This window comes from Columba livia, chromosome 4 (assembly GCF_036013475.1).
Source record: "Columba livia isolate bColLiv1 breed racing homer chromosome 4, bColLiv1.pat.W.v2, whole genome shotgun sequence".
Taxonomy (NCBI): Eukaryota; Metazoa; Chordata; class Aves; order Columbiformes; family Columbidae; genus Columba; species Columba livia.
The window spans coordinates 76127120-76151222 of NC_088605.1; the positions used below are offsets into that span (position 1 = coordinate 76127120).

A 24103-nucleotide genomic window follows, 5' to 3' on the forward strand; every position below is an offset into this window, starting at 1 on the left:
GATCTGTGTGATTTCCAGAGGGCTGAAGCTTGGCTCAAGGTATGCTTCCAAACAGATTGACATCTTCCCAAGGAAGGGGGAATAAGTCCAGCTGGTGAGCAAGATCAAACCTAGAGCAGGGGAGACACTGGAAAATTACAAATAGAAATGGGGGGGGTAGATTGGTGGGAAATATCAGTTTTGAGTAAACATCAAGGTTTTTGTGTAAACCCTGGCTTTGCGATTTGGACCTTCAAGAAAGAGCCTTGTGAGACGTAACATTCAGTTTGCTTTACTGGGTGTCAGGTTTGTGCACCACAGCTGCTAAATTGTTGTCAAACCACGTCTTGAACATACTTGCTCATAGTTTTTTTTCTTCTGTCACAGTATTCATGACTATCCTGTTGCTATTTAATAGGAGGGCAACAATTATCTATTATGAAATTCGGGGATATGGCAATAATAAAGCATCCAAAGAATCAGCAAGTGTACATGTGCAAACAATCACGTGATGCTTTTGTTGCTCCATCTTAAGTATTCAAAGCCCTGTGCTGTATCCTGCCCAACTAACACTTTGCATTTAAATGTAACTCACAGTTAGTGACAGATGCTGAAATAAATATACAAATAAGGGGGTGATGGTGTTAGTTTATATACAGTCATTTATCTTCTGATAGCACGAGCAAAGCTCAAGTCAGATACAGTTAAATGAACTGAAGCTTTAACAGTGCCTTTTGAACTGCCTGAGTTAACAAAATCAATCCTCATAAATTAAACTATCATTGATCTATGATACAATTAAGTTCTATAATCAAAATACGCTGCTGGTGCGTGCAGCGTAACCGCACTCATTCCAACGCTGAATTTTAACCACTGCTGGCTGCCCGCTCCTGCCATGGTGCGTGAGGCTCCCATCTAGCATGTGAGATGCTAATGTTATGATACAGCATTTCTTTTCCATTTTTCAATTCAGGCTGATATCTGCTGGTCTCACAAATGGTAAGACACCCCGCTGAATGCAAACCAGTTTGAGGTGGTGGCTCTTTCATTTCTTTTTTTCCTTTTGTCATTTTTCCAGAGCTGGGAGCAGCAACCAAGCCACTTAATTACAAAGGAAATTCACACTGAATAATAACTCTCTGGAAGAAGAAAGGCAGGAACAATACCCCATAAAAGAAAATGAGTTTGACATGATAAATTACAGGTGTGCACGCCCAGTGTGCCGTGTGAGTACTCAAAGGAGCCAGACGCAGCTACTATATATTGGACAATTAGACCTACACACACAAAAAGGTGCTATTTACAGACACCACACTGTGGGTCGTAATGAGGAGGTTGTGGACAGGAGTTCTCTCTTTTATGCTCTCGGTGAGGCTAAAGAGAGGGGGTGGCAGCACATTGAGAAATTGGCACTTGATGTTTGATTGATGATTGCCACCAGGTACGTGGCAATGGTCACAAAGTGACCATTCTAATGTCCTCCTCTGTTCACCTAACGCCACATTACAGCTCACAAGCCTTCAGGATCCTCCAGCTGATCCTACTCAGAAGAACGGAAAGCTTCCCTGATTTGGGGAGGAACAAGAAAAGAAATGTGTGCGGTATATACGTGCTGCTAGTATTGCAGCCAGGAATGCAAAGCTTGGTTTTGGCACAGGCCTAGTGATGGTTTGTAATTACAATTAACAATTATGGTCTGTTAAGTGCTGACAGACAGAAAAGGAGGCACTGCTACCCCAAAGCATGTTAACAATCAAATAAATCAGCAGTTGTTGCCAATAACATTGATCCCAGGTGCTTAAGGATAGCTGAGGTGCAGACCCAGGCTTCATAAAGGTCCTGCAGATGGTGCTTGGTTAGTGTTAGTGAGATAGGAGAGTCAGGAGTGTTCCTTGGCTTCCACTTACTAAGGGAGTTTTCAAGCACATACAAGAATAAAATGCAGTTTCAAAAAGCATCAACCCTTTGGATCCTGCCTGAGGATGTGTTCAAGAAGATAGACAAGCTAGATAACAAGGTGAGCTTTTCCTTTTAGTACTTCTAACCGTGCCAGTTATGTGAACTAGAAAACTACACGATTGGAGATGCTACAAAAGATTGCCCTTGCTGTTTTTTGAAGATATGTAATGTGTTGTTTCGGTAGTTGTGGTGTGCTTTAGGTTTTGTTTGTGGTGGGGCTTTTGGGAGGATGTTTATTTGGTGTTTTGTTGGTTTGGGGTTTTTTTGTGGTTTGTTTGTTTGGGGTTTTTTGTTGTGTTTGTTTGGTTTTGGTTTTGTTGTTGGTTGGCCTTTTGTTTCACTTGTTGGTTAGAGCTTTAAATCCTCCTTATAAACTGATGTCAAAATAGTAACAGACTATAAAGCAGGCACCATGGCAATGTTGCTGTGAGCATCAAGAAAAATCCTTAAACTACCTTAAACCTTTCAATAACTTCTTGCACAGCAATTTAGACTGTTATGTAAGTAACTGTAGTGACATCGGCTGGTTCTTCAGGTTAAAGCCCTTGTAATGCTCCCAATGTGTCCAAATTACAGTTTGGATTGCTCTGTGTAGTTGTTTCCAAATGAAAATGAATGTGTTAACCCTGAGTTGTTGTCCTGCTGCTGGTGTTTATTCCTCTCAGGCCCTGCAAACACCCTCTTTCTATCAGATGTTTAATAATGACATTAATATATTGACAGATGCACCCAAGTATGATGCAATTTACTGGGTCCGATAGGGAAATATTCTCAGATGTACACTTGCAAAATGTAGCTGTCTTATAACTTTTGTGATTGCTGTTCTTGAACTTCTCCTCTCTGAGAGCACTGGTGGATGATTTTGCATTTATTTCTCTGCTTAGAAAAAAAAAGATATTTTCAGCACAGATCAATGAACTGTAAATCTGAACAGACTCCGGAGTATTTCATACAGTAGAAGAATTAGAGAATTCAAATTTGTAACAAAGTTAAAGTTAGTTATAGCACAGATGTCTTACTAAGGTGGATTTCAGCTTTTGGATCTTCAATGTCAGAGCTGAAAAAACTACTCAGGCCAAGGTTTTCTGTCTGCCTGCTGTGTCGTTTGGGTAGTAGACTTTCAATGGAGCAATAATATGCTGGATGGACCTTGGAATTTCTCATTTAAAGGGATTCCTTTAAATGCAGAATGATGTGTAGTGAGCTGGGTATCCTGGATTTGCTTAATGGTAGAGTGTAGAATCACTCTGTGTGTACACAACAGAACTTCTGTGTTTGTACAAGGTACAGCAAACTAACGGTGTGCCTAAAAATTTGTTAGGAGTTTAGCCAAAAGCCAAACCAGGTGTTACCCAGATGTGCTGTATCTTAGGTCGTTAATGGAAAGCTTTATTGTGCATTTAACTTGTCAGAGTTCCAAGCCACAGGGCATGATACGCGATCTAGGACTACAGCATGTGGACTTCTATTATTAGCCGATGGCTTCTAGTATCTTTGCTATTTGATTACGTGGTACCTGCAGCTTTTCCTGTGAAAGTTGAGGTAGGTAATGTCTCATTTATGACCTGCCAATACAGTTTTATACTCTGGGCTTCTACAGAAAAGAGTATGGAGAGGAGCCAGAACTGCAGTGGTTCAGCTGTGATGGGCTTTTTTCAGATATTCAGTTGACAACCAGAGTCATATTCATGCTCCTATGAAGACCCAATTTGTTTCTGTTGGAGCTCATTAGGTAGAAAAGTCACTTGTTTGAAGATAATCTCTAAAGGCTTTTTAAAGAGCAGAGACACGTATAGAGTTGGTAGCACTTGAAATTCAAAGAAGAGTTGGATGGAAATGGCTGGACTCTGCCACCTGGGTGACCTTTCAGTGAAGTCAAGTCATGGAGAAGTCTTCCCAATAGTTTGGAGAATGTAAGGAAAAGCTCATATTTCACAGAGATGTCATGAATAGAAGATGTTCCAAAGCAGTAATGTGATTTCCTGTCTGTGAGTTCTTTCTACAGACAACATAACCTTCTGGATCAGCTTCTAGCCACTTTAAAACTTCTGGTCTAATTTCCTTCTGCTTTGTCCCATTTTATGCCAGTAGAAGTTGTGAACTATTTTACCAGTGCTTGGAGGGTAACACTTCACACCCAGTTTGCCTCTGGTGACCAAGTTTGAGACACTGGTGGGTTTTAATGCACAGGCAATAGAATGTGAACCATTAAAGATTCAAATGGTGACCTGATAGCACAATCCCAGGGCAGCTGTAACAAGGACAAGGGAGCAAGATGAGGACAACAGAGCTCGGGGCAGCGCAGGCCAAGTGATGTGGGGTGATCTGTCAGCTGTTCCTGTGGCATCCTGCTGTGAGACCAGGGTGGGATGGACATTCTGGGGTAGCTGATCACTGCTTGATGAGCTCTGTGGATTTGGGGGCTGCAGGGTGGGGGCAAATCCTTCATAAGCTTCAGCAGTGATGAGCTCAGGCCAGAAACCTTCAGCGCTGCTATAGAGTCTCTGTCCCTGTTTAGCTCCTTCAAAAATGTTTAAGCTTAAATGAGGTATGTGAGCCAGTAAACTTTGCTGTGTTTCTTGTTCTCTACCACAATTATATGTTTCTGAAATATTTTGCTTAAAATCAAGGCAAGGATTTATAGTTCTTCTAGCATAGTTTCTCCTCTTCACTTCCAAGCTTGAGGTTCTGTGACTCGGGTGGTGTTGGGACTGCTTGGTGTGTACATCTGTGAGGAATATCATGATCTGCACAGCTTTCGCCTGACCTCAGGCTTCAGGAGGATTGTCAGGATCAGACCCTGAATATCTGAATTAGAGGCTTAACTTTGAGAAGCTCACCATTGAAATGGTCAGAAGGTCTGTGGGGCACACAAAGCATGCTATTGTCCACTTAGACCCCTGTGTTAGCTTTCCATCTGTTGTCAGCAACCAAGGCTGAAAGTGCTTGTGTTGCAGGTAACAGCATGAAAAATAATCTGGGGTGAGGAATAAACAAGGGAAACTCCTTGTTAAAAGCTCAGTTTGCAGAAGCTGGCCTTTCTCATTCCTACTGCTTCACAGTAACGAGGGGAAGAGTGAGCTTTTCCTGTTCATGAGAACTGAGCTCCCTGTTCCCTCACTGGTACAATGTCTGCAATCCTTGCTGTGTTTTATAAGGGGCACCTATAACAGTTATAAAGCCTTTGGGGGGGTAGGGCTTCAATTCTATGGATACCTATGATGCTGTCAGGGGCATATCTAAATTGATCCCAGCTCTCACCAGCCCGTGCTTCCCATCTCATCATGAGTGGAGGAGGAACAACTTGTGTCCCAAAGCAATGTGGCTCCCAGGCATCTTTCTTCATGATTCACACAAACATTTAATTTACCGAACTGATATATTAACTCCAGTGGCCTAAAAGAATAAATACTGTAGGGTTGTTTGCTCAACAACAGGAATGTTTTCCTGAAGATCTTTTTAATTGAAGCCATTTGTCATTTTGAATGTAGAATGTATTCATTAGAAGGCAGCACCTCAGAGGAGACTGGAAAGCTCAGGAGATTAGTAACAGGGTGCAAAGCCTTCTGCCTCTAGGTTGCCAGTTTCAAATCTGGCTATGTAATTATTGATCAGAAGAAGTCATTACATGCTGGCAGATGTTTGGCTGCTTATATTGAACTGACCTTGTCAGATTAGCCAAATTCTTTAAGAGCTATGTGCCTACTCACACAAATATGTGTGAGTAGCACCTTGTTGGTAGTCATTGTAGCATCAGTAAGGACAGGGCAAGCTTGCTTATGCAAAATGAGAATGGATGGATTTTTTGAGCCATGTGAAGGTTGACTGAAACATTTTAAAAACATCATTATGTGCTTTGAAATTTCAGAGTTGATTCTGAGCTGTGTCACTTAAAATGAATCTTTCTTACGTCTGCCACACTTTGATCAAGATCAGTTTTTTTTTAAAGTATCTGAGAACTGAGATTATTTTTTAAGAATCATCAATGTGTATGAGCAGTAAAACATGTTTGTAGCAAAAAAAAAAAGCATCTGAAATAACTTTAAAAAATGAACAGAAGTACCACATACATTTTTATTTGGTAACTTTCAGAGTAAGGCCCAAAATATTCTTAGTCCTGTGTTGTGTGTGTTTTGCAGACTTTGCTGACTGCTACTTAAGGGGGGGGGGAGGAATCTTATCAAATCACCCCAGGTGCTTCGGCTCAGCCTGCAGCAGCTCACATTTGCGGTTTGAATGAAAGCCTTGCTCTGTGGACCACAATGGTGAAAGCAGAAATCTCCCTTCACAAGGCTCTGTTATCTCTTCAGCATCACCTTTGCCTTTTAAAATCACCCAGGGCAACCACCTAGAGAAATGTATGTGGGAATTTTTGAATGCAGGCTCTTGGAGATCCTTTCCCTTGTCCTTTTGAAGATCCTATGAGGAAGATAATTCAGGTTGGACCAGGGCTTTCTCTGCTGTCCCCTACTTGGGGCTCAAGGGGATTTTGGTGAGAAGGGGAGAGCTGGGGCTCTAATGGAGATGAGAACCTCTGTAGAAATAACCCATGCAGGAGATACATCCCATTGCTTCTCTGAAGCAGAGGGAAGAAAATGTCAGAAATCCAGTGGGAGCTCGATTTGCCATAGGGAAGAAAAAGTGGTGTTTTGTGAGCTTTGCAGCCTGTGCTGCAAATTGAGTTTGAGACAGAAAAATCACTTTGGGTTGTTAATACTTTCTACATTCACCAGCAATAAATGTCAAAGCTGGGTTGATAACTTTGTTGGCAGGACAAGTGTAGGTGACATTGGTCTGTATTTCAACCAGCAGGTAATGTGTTTCTTGGTCAGTGAGGTGGGTAGGTGGGAATTTGTGCTGTTGTGGTTTTGATTTCAGGCCAAATTCTGCTTTTAGGGACTGAATCAGGTTTTCCCCTGAGCTAAACTTGAGTCTATACAAGATATTTGCATGAGGTCTTCTTTAACCCACCGTAGCCTCTCTGCAAGGGTCCTATAGGCAGCCAAGTGCATTCAATAATACCTTTGGGCTGGGCTGGCTTGCTCTGAGAAACACCACATATTTGGCACACCTTGTCATATCCTTTAAGCAGTTACAGCATGTGACTTGGGTTCTTTCTGTGTCAAGAACACCGGCTGTAAAATGCCGCAAGGATATGGGAAGGTGTGCCAAGGCTTCTGTGCACCTTCAGATGTCCTCAAGGTGACAGGAAAACCAGGGGGCTAATGTTGCAGACTTAAAAATGGCAATTTATCCTTTTCCGAACACAGAGCAGCACATACTCTTCAAGTCTTGGGTAAAAAGATAACATGCTGTTTTTTAGAGTTAAAGATTAAAAATCAGATTGTATTTGCGCTTTTTTAAAAACTATGTCACAATACTTCAGCCACTTTGGCTGTTTTGCTTTTTCTTATCAGTGAGGAGCTTTAACCTGATAGACTATCTCTAAGGTTTAAGTACTATTGGTTCTGCAAGAAGTAATGTTTTGGTACATGTATTTTAAAATCTGGCTTGTCTTCAGGTGACAGCAGCTGTAAGTAACGCACACCCAGTACTTAGGACCCCACAAATGTGACCTTCTGCTTGTGTCCCAGCCATGGCAGAAGGCACCAGCCCAGGGCAGGCCTATGGGTTTCACTGGTGTCTAAAAGGGAAAACAGACAGATGTTTCAGTGTATTTTAATGAGGAAACAGTAGAATCAACAGGTAGCTCTAAATAAGTTACTGTGGTGATGAGCACTGTGTTATGGATCTATGTATGTTCCTTGGGCTTTTCTGGGCTTGTAGTTCCATTCGGAGATATTGCTTTGACCTAGACATAACTGTGCAGGTTATTTGCTATGATTCTTTGGCTTGAGAGAAACTAAACCCAACTAAAACTTTGTTTGGCATACAGTATTTGAAAATCTGATATGTAGAACTGAGAGTCCCTGGTTACAAAAGAAACAAAGGCGGCAGTAAAAAACCCATTTCAGGGTGGATCTGGGAATGGGAATACTGATGGTTTCATGTGATGCTCTAGCTAAACTGGAGTTTGTTCTACCAGTCTGTGGCACCAGCCTTCCTGATGGGCTTAAGGAACATGGCCTGTTTCAAGGCAGTGGGCCAAATTAATTGGAGTCACCACGGCAGGCATTTCAGAGTAACCTGGGTAACTTCTCTAAGTGGACTCAAAGCCTTCACACAGCCTAGAAAAGCTGCTTAGCTGGGATGCTGCAATGCAGTAATTGGGCAGCAACTCTCTAAACTGCTCCAAAATAATCATGGGTGTTCATAAAGCAGATTAAAGTCTCTGAGTAGTACAGCAGAGCTGTATCAGAAGGCTAAAGTAGCAAGACACATGATTTGTTTAAGATTTTCCCCTTATTTGTGTTATTTGTTTCTTCCTTGCATAAAAAAATAGAAACAATACCTCCAAATAAAGCCTTAAAATAAAAGGCTAAGAATTTGCCAAGGCCAAAATCAAGGACTTCTAAGAAGTTTTGTGAAAATATAATACTGCTGCTGCAAAAGACATTTAGAAAAAGAAGATATAAGGATAAAAATCCAAAAAGAAATAGTAAGGAATTAGTGTACACAGCTTTTGTTTTAGCTGGACCTCAGTCAGGCAAAAGTAGCCATGCAGTAAATTAAAACAAGCAGTGGATATGAAGGATTATGATTTCAAGGGAAAAATAAGAAACTTGTAGCACAGCTTGGAAGGTACAGCTATGAAAGCAAAGATAATTTTTGAAGCTACAGGTAGATGCTATGCTCCAGGTGATACTGACACACAGAAGGGAAAACCAGGCTTTGCTGACCAAATGGCCTCTCGCCTAAAAACCAAACAGAAATCACATATCCAAAGTGTTCAGATCAATAAATGTTACATACCCAAAATGTAAAATGCCTAATTTTATTTTCTCAGTGATTTCTTTGCATGACTGCGTGGCCTCCGAAGGTTAAGTTGGGAGAAAGCTGTGAATGCTGTGTAGCCTGATCTACAACTTCTTGATGTACAGTGTGGCCAAGATGGGCTCTGCAGGGCAAGCCAAGGCAGAGCAAAATTGGTTTTGCTGCTTTGTCCTGTGCTGTTTTACCCCATTTCTCCTCCAGCCCCTCTCAAGAGGTGTCCTGGGGTAGCTGCTGTCCCTCCTTCCCAGGGAAACACCAGTGAGGAAACCTGGGCTTGATGCTTCCAGGACCCACATGGTAAAGTGCTCTTTGCACGCACAAATGCTTCCTTGAGCTGTGGCTGAGAACAACTAATCGCTCTTTAATCGTACTAACCTATTTGCCTCAGCCGTATGTCGGAGTTAAAATTCCTGCTGATAAGATTAAGTGCTGTCTTGGACTGGGGCCTACATAAATAATAATGCCATTTTCATGGTTGTGCTCATTAGAATGAAATGTAAAAAAGATGCTGGTTTTCCTGCTGTGGGACGTCAGCCAGCTGCTAATTGTGTATGATCAGCCAGAAGTTCTTTTTGTCATTCTTTAGGGATCTATGTGTGGTGATATAATTACATTTTACTCTTGCACTGAGCTCAACTGTATTATCTTCAGTGTTTGAGCTGGGTTTTTACCTTTTGAACACTGGATATCTGCATGTGAAGTCAAGATTGTATTAAGCACAAGTTGTCTTTAGCTTTCTTTTAAGGTTGTATTTTCAATTTGAGTGGCACCTGCTGCAAAATCCTTCTGAATGACAAAACCGGTCATACCTCAAATGTTATCCCCTCATTGTAAAGCTGACATGTTTTCCCCATTGTCACACCATTTGTGATTCATTGCTCCTTTCAGCTGACAAGCAATCCATTATATTAATATAAGCCTGAGAAGCACAATAATACTGTTCTAGTAATCTTTATTTTAAAAATTCATCAGCAAACACCAGAGAAACAAAGCAGCTGAGTCTGTTTTTCTGAATAGTCCAAGAAGCAATGTCTGTTAGAGACTGAATGTGGAAATTGTGGCTTTAATCCTTGGCGGTGCTCTGCTACCAGTTTGGGCATGAAAGAAACCTAAAGCACAAGCTTAATTTTGGGTACCCCTGCAAGTGTCCTGGAGTGGCTAAATTCTTTGGTTGCTTTCACCACATGTTGGCAGACTGAGGAGACACTTGGATGTAACCAGCAAAGTCTGGAAACTCTTCCAAAGCAAATAAAGTATCGAGATAAAACACTCGCTCGTGCAGCATTTTGAAACTAAATGTTGAGACAAAAGCCCCTGTTTTCTCTTGAAAAATAAGGAACCCTGAAGAGACTGAAGACTAGCTTTCCAAGTCACAAATGTCCTGTGTAGAATAATATAGGTGTTCCTGAAACTGCTTTTGATGTGAGGTGTGTGATAACACGTGTAATATAAACATGTTAATGTTTCTAGTGCTTTTTATCTGTTTGGATGCTTATTTAAAAAAAAACCCTGTTCCTTTTAAATCTCTCCTGGGGAATGGGAGAAGGGTGGAATGGAGGAGTACTGATTTTTTTTCCTATTTCAGTAAAGGTGTGCAGCGATTGCTTTGAAAACCTCAACCAAAAGGCTGTGATCACAAGAATGTGGCTGCCAGGGGAGCGGTGCTGTGCCAAGGAGCTGTGTAGGACCTGCCTGTATATACGTCAAATACGACTTGTTTGCGGTGCCGTTCCCAGTTGCTTGTGTCATGAGTTATCTTTGCTCTTCCCAAGTCATGCACTGTTAAGACAGGAATGCAAATTTCCTGGTGTCTTCTGGAGGGCTGTGAAGGGAAGAAAATGAGGAAGGGAATCGAAGGGAATATGTTATTGGTGATGGTGGCTATACCAAGTGAGAGATGCAAGCATGAACCCAAGATCTGGTTAATGAGAGCGTGTGAGGGAAAGCAGCCCAACGTGTGCGCTGGACCTGCAGCTGGGGAGAGACTTTTAGGGGAAGAAAACTGATCTCATCTGTTAATTTTTCTGATAGTGCACCACCAGCCTTCCAGGCGCCTGCTTCTGCTGGCATGGGCAGATGCCCTTTAATCCTTCTGTTCCTCTTGGTTTGTTCCTTCTCTAGAGTGGAGGTGCTCTCTCCTTTGCCCAAATCTCTGCACCCTCTGTTCTTCAATACTGATGCTAAGAATATCAAATCTTGGTGCCATTTTGATATTGTGAAATGAATGACTATTAGTGTAATGACTTTGCTTTCAGTGTCTAGTCCTCTAGTGTATTATGCACTATTTTCAGAATGCATTGTTTTATTTATTTTACTTGGAAGCCCTATTTTGAATAACTTTCTTCCCAGAATATTTCTTGGGGATTTCAAAATTGCCATGTTCCTTTGTAACTCCTGTTGAAGCCAAGACAGATTTTGAACTACTTAAATCCTTTGCCAAATAGTATTTTCATCCTGTTGCCAGGTCCAGTTCAGACGTTTAGCAAGACAGCAGTGGAACAGATATTGGATTATACATTCATCCCTGCTGCTCTTATCCAAGACTTGTAAACAAGAGTGTGTCCTGATCTTGGCCTGTAACTTCATTTCCCTGTTGGTTTATTGTATTTTTGTTATCATAGCCTTGCTTTTTCCCCTTGAAGCTCAAAACCCATTCTGAAGCAGCACAATATCACAGTACCACTGTTCTTGTGCTAAGTGCTCAGTACCGCTGTTCTGCAATTGTTATTTTCCTAATGTAAAATTGCCAGACATCTTAATTTATACATTTTTGCAATATATATATATAAGCACATCCCTGCTTGCTACCAATCATTCTTCACATTAAACTAGTATTGGCATTCTTTCATCTATGATTAAGGTCATCTTCTATGATCAATACAGTCTCCAGGTGAACATTTTACACACACCCTCTTACTAGCATCTCTCCACAGAGGTCTTGCCTTTATATTCTTCACTCCGTGTTTAGGACTCCTTCAAAGTATTTTGAAATAATAAAATGCCCAATCATGATTACCGAAATTATCTGCGTAAGAATTATCATGAGTGAGATGGAAAACTAGATGTCTTTCTGTTTTAAGAATATTACTTAAGCTTTTGTTTTTTTCCACTTCCAAGTAGAAACAGGAGATTTGGTGTTTGAATATACTGAGTGTGTTACAAAGCAGGAGGGCTCAAATACTTTAGAATCAGGCCAGAAGGTGATGCCTGGGAGTAGGGATGTGGAAAACACAGTTGGGAGTTCTAGTGGATGCAACCATCTTATCTTTGAAAACCTTTACCTTGACCTGAGCTGATAAACTTACTTCATCAAGGCTTAAGCTTCCATACTCAATGTTCATATTGAAAAAAGACTAATACATACATCCCCTTCAAATTTCATTTAAAAAATGTCTAGTGACACTTGGGTTTCAGAGCAAGGAAGAATGATAGCATGTTCCAGTGAAAGCCCTTTTTTCTCCTTCTAGTAATGAAAGTAATTCGTGAGACTATATTTGACAGCACTTCTGACAAAAGACAGGTCAGTAGAAATGAATGAGTATTTTATAGAGAGAAACAATACAATCATTTTATCAGGAGACTGAAAAGTAAAAGGCATGTTGGGCAGGAAGGAATAGCTCCATAGATAATATTTTTGAAGAGCAGTCATTCATTTGAAACAGTACAGACTTAAATGAGCCCATTTCTCCTAGTCTGAGATGGAATGAGTTTGTGCTTTGCAATATTTTTAACATGCACAGAGAGTCAAACCATTAGATTATTTTTTAAAAGGGCACAAATAAAAAAGTGTGATGTTTATCCATTTGTCAAATTCCAGAAAGCTCATATTTAACGAGAAGCTTATGTTAAACTAACCTGAGACTTCTGCTAGGATGAAATCTATTTCCACCAGTGTCCTACTGCTCAGAGAAACTGGCAAGCTCTCTGGCATTTGATAAAACTGCTTGAGTGTTCTGCTTTTTTGTGTGACTGCCTCTTAGATGGGGCTGTTGGGCTGGGTTTGGTTTTGAGCCCAGTAAGCACAACCTAAAATATTCTTTCAAGTCTAGTCAAAGATGTAATATGTATCCTCAGCGGACCTAATTACTACTTAAAGTTCTTTTACGGTAATTGAAAACAGGAAGCAAGAAAGGCTGTTCTATCCCACTGATGAATGACTTGATATGAAACAAGAGGGGAGAAGGATGAAATCAGGCTTGCAGGGTCTCTGTTATATACTAAGTCCCTCATCACCGCAGACATGTCAGACTCTGGGAACAGCAGATCAGTGAAACTTCTCGTCATGAATCCCAGGCCTTGCACATCAACATCTGGAGCAGAAGGAGATAACACAGCCCAGGCAGTAGAGCTGATCTGCTGGAGAAAGGGGTTCGTCCCCAGCTCCCATTCTGACCAAGAGGATGGGAATGGGCAGAGGGAAGGGGGAACAGCTGGAATGCATTACAGGAAAATCCTCATTTTAGGAAAAGCCAGACTCCATAGACAAAATACCCTCTGGTTCAAGCAGCCTTGCTCTGCCAGAGACACAAGGTACCTACATGTGCTTTCTCCTCTAAACACACAACTGAATTAGAAGGACCACGAGGATGACAATTTGAATTGCCTTTTGCCAGCAGCAGAATGTCTGACTGCCTTGCTTATAATATAGTTTATGAAAGAAAAGCTATTTAAACAAATCATTTTCCAGACAGTGCATAAAAATCTTCTAAATTAAAATGTTGAGATGCTATGGAATATGATTGCTAGCTGCAACCTTAAAAAGGTTGATTTCATAATCCTCTTTCAATGTGGAAATACATGAATTTGAATAGAAACTTCTTCCTAGCTAAGGAATTATCCCCTTCCTGATTAGGAATCACAAATCTGACTGTCAATTCCATATATAAAATAAGTATCAAATTGGAAAGTGGTCTTGTGGTTCCCACTCCTCTTTTTCATGCATTTGAAATTTGAATGCAGAAATCTTTGTGTGTGAAAATCAACATTTTCTTTAACACTGGTATAACCTCATGTCTAGAGAAAGTGCAGTTTGGGTGTTGACTCAATGTGCATCAAGAACTCCAGCTGTTCTGCAGAGTATTGTTAAAAGAACCAGTTAACATCACTGCTTCTTTTGCTACTTTTTTACCTGTATCAGAAGCTTATGGCTCCTGCTATGGAAATGGGGTTGGTGGGGAAAGGATAAATCTTCTGCAAAACAAATAACTCTTAATTGAATTCTTCTCTCTAACAATTTCTGGACCTAGTTTTCTCCTTCCCTTTTGGGAGGGGTGTATTGCAGAATGTTGCAGCTCCTGTGTATCAGCTGCTGTAGAGTCTGGACTGCAGAGCTTGGCAAGAGGTGAATAACAAATTCAGATGGTGTCAGTCCTGAAAACTGCAGAGCAATCAGGCCTAGGTGGAGCAAAGCACATGCCTAACTATGAGCAACTTAACATTATTAAATTCATGTTAATTTGATTATCCTTCTCATTTGTCATGGGACCTGCATTTTCTCAGTTCTCCTTTTATGCCCATTCCATTAAACAGGCTTTTATTATCACCCTTAGCTTTGTTAGCTAAGTGTGTTTCTCTAGTGTTTCTCTACCTTCTCCTGTCCACTGCTGGTTATTTTCTGCTTTGTTCTTATTTTTTCCCCTCTACCTTCCAGCTCTCTCTGAAGCAATGGTATGTGCGTCTCTTATGCCAGTCACCTGTGGTATGGTGGTTCTTTCCCTTTCTTTGGGCAACTATGAAAGTACAGAGAAGATTCAAGGTGTGCCCTGACCATGTTTCTCTGCAGACCTCCGCACCAGCAACTGGGTGCAGGGTCCGTCCTCCTACCCTCTGTTACTGAGCACACCTCTTCTGGTAAGCGCATGGTTGAGTTTTCGTCTTCCAATATGTTTTTAATCAATACTGGTGGTGGGTGCTGCTGAACACACGGATCTCCTACATACAAGAGATTTCCAGCCAAGGTTCTGCTGGTCTATGCTCACAGGAGGGTGGAAATTCTGTAGCTTAACATCTTTTGTGTTCTTTCATATAATCTCTATTTACGCAACCAAAACACTAGGATTAGAGTAAAAACACTGAAGTAGTTCCAACAGAAATGGCATAAGTGATTCTATTGCTTACTTCCCTAGAGTCCTCATGTTAAAACCTTCCAATTTCTCAAACTGTTGGCTGGAGAAGAGAAAAATCACAAAAGAGCAAAATAAGACAAACTCCCCCCAACTGAAATGGAAGAAAAACTTGCAAGCATGTGGCTGTATCAGCTGGATCTGTGTCAGCCTCTTCTGCTTCAGTGTGTATCACTGGCAAAGATTGGAGTGTCGTGCTTATTCAGAGAGTTACTCTCAATGGAATTACTGGATAAATACCAAGTAAGGAAATGCCTGTTCCTATAACTCTTGTAAAAATGAGTTTACCCCTTCCAAAGTATTTATTCTACTTTCTGCTGTTTTTTTCTTTGGCAAGACCCCCAAGATCCAAAACATGTGCAGGGTGCCACACAACTAAATAAGAATGCACGACTTAAGCTGAGGGAAGACTACAAGAGGCTTTGACAAACATCAGCTAAAAAACTTAATTTAGTGGTCAGGATTAATAATAAATAAACAAATATTGGTTGTGTAAACTTATGTAAGGATGCTCCATTGATTTCCAGCTGGCATCTCATTCCAGAAAACCCTTTCCAGGAAATTATTGGCAAGCACAGATTTACCTGATCCGTGGATATACGGATTGTACAAAACAAGGGATCATCCAGCATAGGAAACACAATAACTTTCTCCTTACCATAATCTGTCTCTTCGAAGTGTTTCCATACTGACAGCTGGAAATAAGGACCTGAGATATTTGAAAGCTCTTAAAAGCTCATCAGCCCTGGAGTTCTCTTGTTTTCACAGGAATAACTGCCCATCTGCCCCTTGAACGCAGGGCTGCTGCAAAAGAGAGAATACTAACCCCCTCTCAAAACTCCAGACCACTGCGAAGCTGATGGTTCCATCATACTTGTATTTGTTGCTCACAGAGTGAAATGATTGGGGTAATCTGGAATACGCAGACAGCTCATTAATGCATGCACATTAGTTGTCATGGGGAAATATATTCCAGCACCCATTCCTAGCAAATTAAGTTTCGTAATGATATATGCCACTTGACACATATCCATCAGGACCAGGCAATTTCGTTTTGTGCAGTCTTGTGAGTAGACATCAAACATATACAGAAAAGCTCACTGTATCTGCTCTATGGAAGAACTGTCTGGATGTAAGATCTTACAGTTCGCACACTCTGACTCTTACCAGAGATGTCTTGCTCTCTTAATTTTTCTGGAAAGTACCATAAAACATATTATGGGTGCTGCTTCTAACAGGATCATCACTCAATCCTCTAACTGTGATGCTTATTTTATCCTTTTTCTTCCCCTTCCTTGCTTTCTTGTTTCAGAAGACCCAGTCCCTTGCCAGCTGGAACGCTGCATTTGACAAGGGGGATCTCTGTTTGCAAACACAAATTTCCTTGCAGATCTGTCATTACCAACTCTTGCTATCATGACCTAGATTTTAAGACTTGTATGTTGCTTCTAAACAGATGTGACAAGGTAACATTTAATCAGTGTAGCATACTTGGCATCCACTGGGCTAGATGCCCGAAACCCACCATTCGTATCAGAAGTGCATGATTGCAAAAGAAAAGATTTGCCTTTTTCTTCAATTGCTGTGGAAAAACAGACACACAGCTGTTCTTTTTTTGTTTCTCTGTAGCAGAGCGAGCGTAGTACTCATTGTTGAGCAAAATAGCTGCAGAAATAAAAGGAGAGATGAAGGGAGAAGAAAGACTTGTTTAATTAAGATAATTTGTTTGGAACTGAGAAATTTTGTAATCCTTCCATCCATATCTATTGTTCACTTGCACTGTATTTGTTTCCCTGTAGCTGAAAATAAGCTTACAGTGCTTTTCATCAGAGAAACCCCCCAATTCTATTCATTTGGCATTTGTGGTGTGCATTCTTCTGTGCCCTCTCAGACGGCACTGGTTGTATTCCTTGGCTACTCAAAGTGACATGTCACAGGAATTAAGTGGGAATTGACTTTTTCAACCCATGACCATGCAGCCACATCTGGAGTTGTGGGATGTCTACAATCAATCCTATCTTATTATCCTGCGTATGAAATACAACTCAGCTAATGACCATATGGAGCAGATTAATGCGAGCAGAGTCTTATTTAGTAAAGATGAGGGGAAAAAAGGAATCTCTTGCTTAATAATTTAGAGAAGAAACACAGCAGCAGTCACTATAACAGGAGGACCATAATTAAGTGACAACCCATCAAATGTTTTAATGGCATATAGGACCGAAGGCAGCTCTGAAAATGTCTGGCACTGCCAATGTAATTCTAACAGGGATTTACTTTTCAAATAATTTTGGCTAATGTTTTTGAAAATTTAGTTTAGGAATATCTTTTTTGTTTTAATTCTCTTAGCAGTTGTAAAAGCAACTTTGGCCTGTGTGAGTGGTGTTCCATCACGTAGCGTATGTCATCACTTTTCATTCCTTATCCAACACAGGCAATTCCTTTGATTGCTGCTGCAGCTCTCAGAAGCCATTTGTTTTCTCATATATTCAAATTAGTCCTGGTGGATGATTGCTGCATGAAAGCCCACAGAGTGTGTTTTTCCTGTTAAAGTAATAGGCTTTAACTCTTGTTTTTCCACAGCACTGAAAGGTCCCAGTTGCTGCGGACCTTGTGAAGTATGCTGTGCAGACATGTAGCAAAAGACATTTATTCTGCAGGGAAAGCTTTCTCTCTGAGAAGCAAAGCAGGTGAAAAGTGATCTCTAGAAATCTAGAGAGAAAGCAATTTCAAGGCAAGTTTCTCAGTAAATACAAAGTCTCTTTTGCTGCTTTTTATTCCTTATCATGTGAACATAACTATGTGGAACGGGTGAAATGTGAAACATTTCAGATTTTTGTTTTGGATTTGCCTGTGACTCTTGAATATTTCAAAATGCAGGAAACACACAGTATTTCTTTGTATTCCTGGCAGCCTTGCTGCAGCTTAACTACCACTCTAGCTGTGAAGTCATTTTCTGAGTTGTCACATGCATGACATAGGATGGTTTAGATTACGTATAATGAAACATAAAGATAAGTCTTCCACTGGAGAGGTAGAGTCATGAAGAACAAGATTTGCCCACCCTGAAATGAGGATTAAGGAAGGATGAGTTTTGCAGAGACTTGAATACATTAATTTTCCTAACAGCTTACACAGCAATTGGAGACTTGTATTGTGTAGAGTGCAGTTAGCACCTTCCTTGACCTGAAATCAGGAAGAAAGGGTGAACCTGTGTAGAGTCAGATGAGAGAATATTTCATTTTGAAGAACAAATATCCTAGGATTGAAAAGAATAGCTGGTAGACTGCAGCCAAGGATTAAAGTGGTTAGGTCCCTGAGGAAAACGCACGTGTTCCATCTCATCTTTTGGGACTGCAGTTAAGTGAAAAATAAATGGTCAATATGTTGGGGTTTTTTTGCCAAATCTCATTGTTTCACAGTGCTTGTTGGAATTTTCTTGCCTCAGACTCATGATGAACTAGACCTGAGAATAAGATAAAAATGTCTCTCTGGTGTTATCTGTGAGCTGTTGAATCTAAACTCTTAAACCAGCCACAAAGAGCAAAAATAGTTGTAACAACCCTTTCCAAACCCTTTTTCTTCCATTGGCAGCATCATCCTGGATCACAGTCCTGTGTTTAGGCAGGGCAGTGTGGGGAGTTTTAACCTATTATACACGTGTTAAAAGCATATGCATGGATTGTGTACTGGAAAATGGAATGTATTTTTGCTGAACTGAATAACCTGAGTGTCTCGATAGCACATCGCACGAGATCATTATGCCTAGCTTATCAGAATAATTACACTATCAATGGCCTTGACTAAGAAGGTCAGATCCTTTTCACTCCCAATTTAATGTTATCTTTTTCAAGCAGCTTATGTTTGCACTTAAGTAATCCATACAGTGCAATTATTGGGAGATGGCCATGAGTATTAAGTGAAAAGTAGGGGGGAAAAAAGGTAGGATTTCTCTAGCACATGCTTGACTATTCATTAATTAGCTCCTGTTGTTAGCAGTAACATCAGATACAGAACTCAGGAAATGAAGGCCAGTTCACACTGATAAGACCACTCAGGGTTAATTCACATACAGACTACTTTATCTGCGAAAGTTTCTGTATCTTCTTATGATGTTTTGTCTTCCTAAGTGCTTCATAATCTTAAGTATTACAGAAACTAAGGAGGGATTCTTTTTTTTGAGAATGAGACAGAGCCTTCTTGTATTAACTGTTAATCCATACTCTGCCATGAGAAAGGTCTGAACACTGTTTATAAAAGCTATTTCATTGTGTTGTACTACTCTTTTTCTAGAGAAACCAGTGTGTAAACGCTGGGCATTAACTAAGTGCTAGATAACACTGTGTGCTCTGAAAGAATCACATACTATGTCCATTAGTTGAGACCCTCACATTTAAAGTGTCTTTTTCTGTATTTTGTGCTCCAGTTCCTTTGCTGTATAACAGAGATACTATCATCCCCTCATCTCACAAAGAGTGCAATGAAAATTAATTAATATTTGGAATACACTGAGGTATTAGCATAATTCCAGCCCTCAGCCCCTCCAACTTTCTGTAGTATCTGATTCCTTTCCTTATTACTGCTTCCTCTTTTGACCTTAGCATTCACTCCTTTAAAAAAAGGTACTTGTTCAAAAGTCCAGACAAATCAAGAATAAGAGTCATCCAGCATCAAACATTTCTTCTCTGCAGGATAAAGTCTTCCACTTTCAGCTTATTTAACCATCTTTTCTGAATGAAATAAACATGTTATATCCATTTAAAATGGTCTGGAAACTTATCTTTTCTCCTCCCCTTCAATTTTACAGCAAATGAATTTGTTAAATTCAACTTGGGGGGGGAAAAAATCATCTTATTTCTGGAAAAAGCTGAAAATGGCCACAGTTGAGTACCTAGGCCTGCTCTGTAACCAAATAAGCCTTGGGTGCTGTGAACCAGTTTAGCCAAGAGATTTAAACAGGGTCCTGCTTTGGGTGAGAAGAAGCCTTTGGGTCTTGCTTTAGGGCTACCTGTTGTGGGTGTAGTTTAGGGTTATGATCACTGCAGAACAATGTTTAGATTTCTCAAAGAGAAATGTGACTTTGGAGTTCGGTGTTGGGTTTACTCTATTACTTACTGCATGGGGAAATATGCCAAGCCAAACGCTGCTTGTGTTGTCTCCAAGAGCCTGTGCTCATTCACAAAGCAGACTTTCAGGATTCTTTTCTCCCTGATAACTGTTTGCTCCTCAGTCTGTGTTTTAGAACTCCAGAGCCAAGCTTTCAGGGGAGGCCTGATAGCCATATGCAGAGCAGACCTTCAGGAGACAAAATTGTTATGAGAAAAACACCCCAGCCTTAATGGAGTACCTGTGCAGAGGTCTAACCCAAGCATAGAAACCACAGACTCTTACATTTTTATAGATCATTCACACCATGATTCAGGCCAATAGCAATATTTCACTTTGGGGCCTTCTTGCTTCTCACTGGATCTCTTTCTGATTCCACATGGGCCTTTGTTTTGTTCAGGTTTAGACATTGTTTATGGTCCATGGCCTTGTGGATACTGTTTTGGCTGACTAAATCCTTTCTTCTCAGCAAAAGAAGCCACATTTTGCAGTTTTTTTTTGTGGTGTGTCCTTTGTTTTCCCCAGCAAAGTGTGAACTAGGCCTCATCTTGCAGGTCTTCAGTGTAGTTTGTAGTTGCTTTTGGTAAATGAGCAGAGCTTTACAGCTTAAAATTTCAGTAAAACCAGCTTACTAAGTAACATGAAGCAAAGAGTATATTAAGAATCACACAACCTTGTATCTCTAAATAATTCATTATATTTAGTGTGCATCTACTTAAGCTAAATGATTAATATTAAACTGGGCTCATCCGCTGGCCTGTGAGTAGTAAAACCATTGCCATACAGCCCTGTTGTTTAACAGAGAGCTCAAAGTGGGCTCATCCTGTCATATTTATAGAATAAAATGGTTGGCTTGCTGCCAAATTGCATATAGTGGGAAATGAGACTCCCTGCACCCACAAGTTATGGGGTTTAGTTGCCATTCTGCTTCTTTGTGGGTTTCCTAAAATAAGTTCTTGGCCTGGTTGAAGCTCAGACCTTTCCCTTCTCTGGAGCCTGAACCAAACTGCTCTGGTTTGGCTGGGGACTGAGTGCATCCCCCACACTATCTCATATAGGAGGGTTTCTATTTTATCACTGATAAAAAGAGGATGAGAACAGGCTTATTTTATTCTTAGCAGGTGTATCTGTACTGTTCCTTCCACTTATTTTGTGGAGAAAAGGCCTGGCTAAGTGAGCTGGCTCTGGCTGTTATGGTCCTGTGCTAGTTAAGAGCTGTGACAAATCTGAGGTGGAAGGAAATATAGCACTTTTTTTTTCTGGTTTATGATGCCTGCAAAAAGTCAGAAGACCAGTTTAATTCCAACTTAGAAAAAACATTTGTTTTGCTTTAGATTGTTTTTAATGGCAATTGAGTTTGTTTCTTCAAGGGGCTCTAATGTTTTGATTGCTATCTTTACCATCAACACATGGCTACATCATGAGTGTTTTAGTAACAGTGTCTGCCAGCTGAAAGAGATCTTACTTTTCTTCATTGCTTGTAAATTGCTGTGCAGGACAAGTGTCTTCATCTGCCATGGGACAGAACAGTCAGAGCAGACTTTGCTTTGGCCCATAGATACAACTGTGCAAGCAAGGCACAAGGAGACCTGAGAGAGCTGGGGAGAGGGTCCCGTGGCTGCTCTGAGCATCCTGAAAGGACAACTACAAGCAGCCAAGCGCTCCTGGAACACCCCGAATGGCTGAAGGTAAATCTGAAGAACAATGAACAAAAAAGGAGCTTTTTCAGTTGGGCAGGAAGAGAGCGAGGAAGAGATGGTGCGTCCTCCTGTTTTGCATGGACTTCTAACTGCAGCAAAATGACTAAAGAACAGTGAATAATCACCCTTTCCTAAAGCCAGTTTTTGCATTTGTTTTGTTGTATATATGTAGTTGCTGTGCACTCTTGTGCTTATATTGTCTAATTGTATGCTGGGGAGATGTGAAGTTTTACACAAGTCTGAACTTGATCCATCATATTCCAGTTATGATAATAGCTAATTAAGAGAATGTGAAATTAAAATGCATTCTTCTCTAGAGGGACCAAAATGAGAATACAGAAGAAAGCTAGAGAAAGATATAGTGAAAAGTAATGCCCCTTAATATCCTATTGATTGAAAGTGCTTTTGAAATACAATAGATAAATAAAGGTATTGGAAAGTCAGCTTAGAGAACAGCTGTGCATGAAGAGCTAGCTATCCTTTCTCTGTTGAAGTAGTTACAAAGTCTTTCCTGCTATGTTAATACTATTAATACTGTAGATTCAAAAGGCTAGATCTAGAAAAATAAATACTTTGTTTACTGTTTATCATCCTATATTCTGCCGAGGACTTCTCAGAACTACCGTGTTGTTGTGTTGTAGCAGCCCCCTTGTCACTGCAGGGCTGCACTAGACTGTGAGGCAGGCACACTGGGACTTGTTTTTCTAGTGATTTCCATTTTGGCTTCTGAGCTCCTTAAGAAAACACTAAGTCTATAAATCCTGAGCAACATACTGTATGTGATGTCCGCTTGTACTTGTTGTGCTACAATCTGCTTTCCACAGAAGTTTCTTCAGCCTAACAAATATTTGATCCCTGTGCTTTCTACATAATGAAATATGTATATGTTGGTATGATTATTTGGTCCCACTGTTTTAAGGTAAATTTTGGGAAATGGCAGCTTCATGGTGGGGTGGGGTGGGGGTGAAGAGTTAAGCAAATAAACAAAACCCCCTTGAACTGTTGAGCTAATATGGGAAAACACATTATTTCTGTAGCCAATAAAAAAGTACCTTAACTTTTCTACTATGTCATGTCACTCTGAGATGCCAAAACCGAATATGCCACTAACTTGCTGGGCCTGAATTTACTATTTTCTGCTAATTCTGTGAAGACAGGTCACTTCAAGAATGATAAATCACTTGCTATCTCCTGCTGGTGCTGCTGCAAAAATATTATTCCTGTTTTGAAAACAGGATCTATTTGTCTATATTTTAGTGAGCACATGTTAAAACATGTCTCTGAGTGTATATGCAGACAGACACCTGTAAATATATATATATCTAATGGCTGGCTTGTGAAAGTCTGCTCAAGCTGGAGAATATCCATCTGCTAATTATTGCAGATACCTCTATTTCAGCAAGTGATTAAGATGCTGATCCCTTCCCTGCTCCTCCACAGGCTTCTTGCTGGAGGGAGGTAAATATTGCATTCAATCTCCCTGCAGCCTTCAGGTCCTACAGCAGTGTATGGCTTAATTATATAGGACAGGTGGAGAGAGCAAATTACTGTTCAATAGTACAAGATTTCAAACCTGTGAAGTCACATCTCTCAAGATTTAAATTGCATTTTTGAAGCTCTGCAAGCTGACTTGAATTATGGTTATGACGGTATCTTGGGTGAGCGTCTATATTCTATATATTAGGATGAGAGTTCTCTGCAGATCTAAATGTAAAAGTTAGACCTGGAGTGAATTCAAGTGGTTCTTGGGAGAGTATCTCTGCAAGCTACAAAATTATTGATGGAAAGACTGCAAACCTGTTTATAGATTCTGCTCACCTATTTTGCCTGTTGATAGGTAATTATGGAAACTCAAGTAAGTTAACATAGACTTAAGCACAGAAAATAAAGTCTGGTTATCAACTAGTATTAATTGATGCAATTAGTGAGCTCAGTGGAGCTCTCTAGGTTTTCATATTGTGAGAATTTTGCCTTTGAGTGGTGGATCTGTGTTTTAGTGGGGTCTTCTCATTTCCAGCCCCCTCTTCCTACAGAAAACACAGATTGCTTCCCCTCCACAGCCCCTGCCTGTTTATTTAAAGCAACAGGAAAAATGAATAGCACAGGAGTCAAATTATTCTGAGTAATTAAGAAAGCTAATTAGAAAATTTAATATTTGCTTTTAAGAGCAATTAACCATTGGAATAAAAATGCCTGGAGAAAAGAATAATGGATTTTCCTTCATTTGACATCCTTGTATCTGGGTGTATTTTTCAAAGTAATTTATTGCTCAAGCAAAAGCTAGTTTAATGTGGATATTTCTAGATTAGGTTTTAATAGTAAGTACATGAGTTCATACAAGAC

General features: G+C 40.3%; 1 long non-coding RNA gene across 1 annotated transcript; it reads left to right on the top strand.

Moving 5' to 3' along the window:
• Window positions 1–1791: 1791 nt before the first annotated feature.
• LOC110359864 (uncharacterized) lies at window positions 1792–22803 on the top strand. Its single transcript, XR_002415354.2, has 3 exons — window positions 1792–1996; window positions 14483–14682; window positions 21557–22803. It is a non-coding gene; the product is annotated as an uncharacterized LOC110359864 (long non-coding RNA).
• Window positions 22804–24103: the final 1300 nt, after the last annotated feature.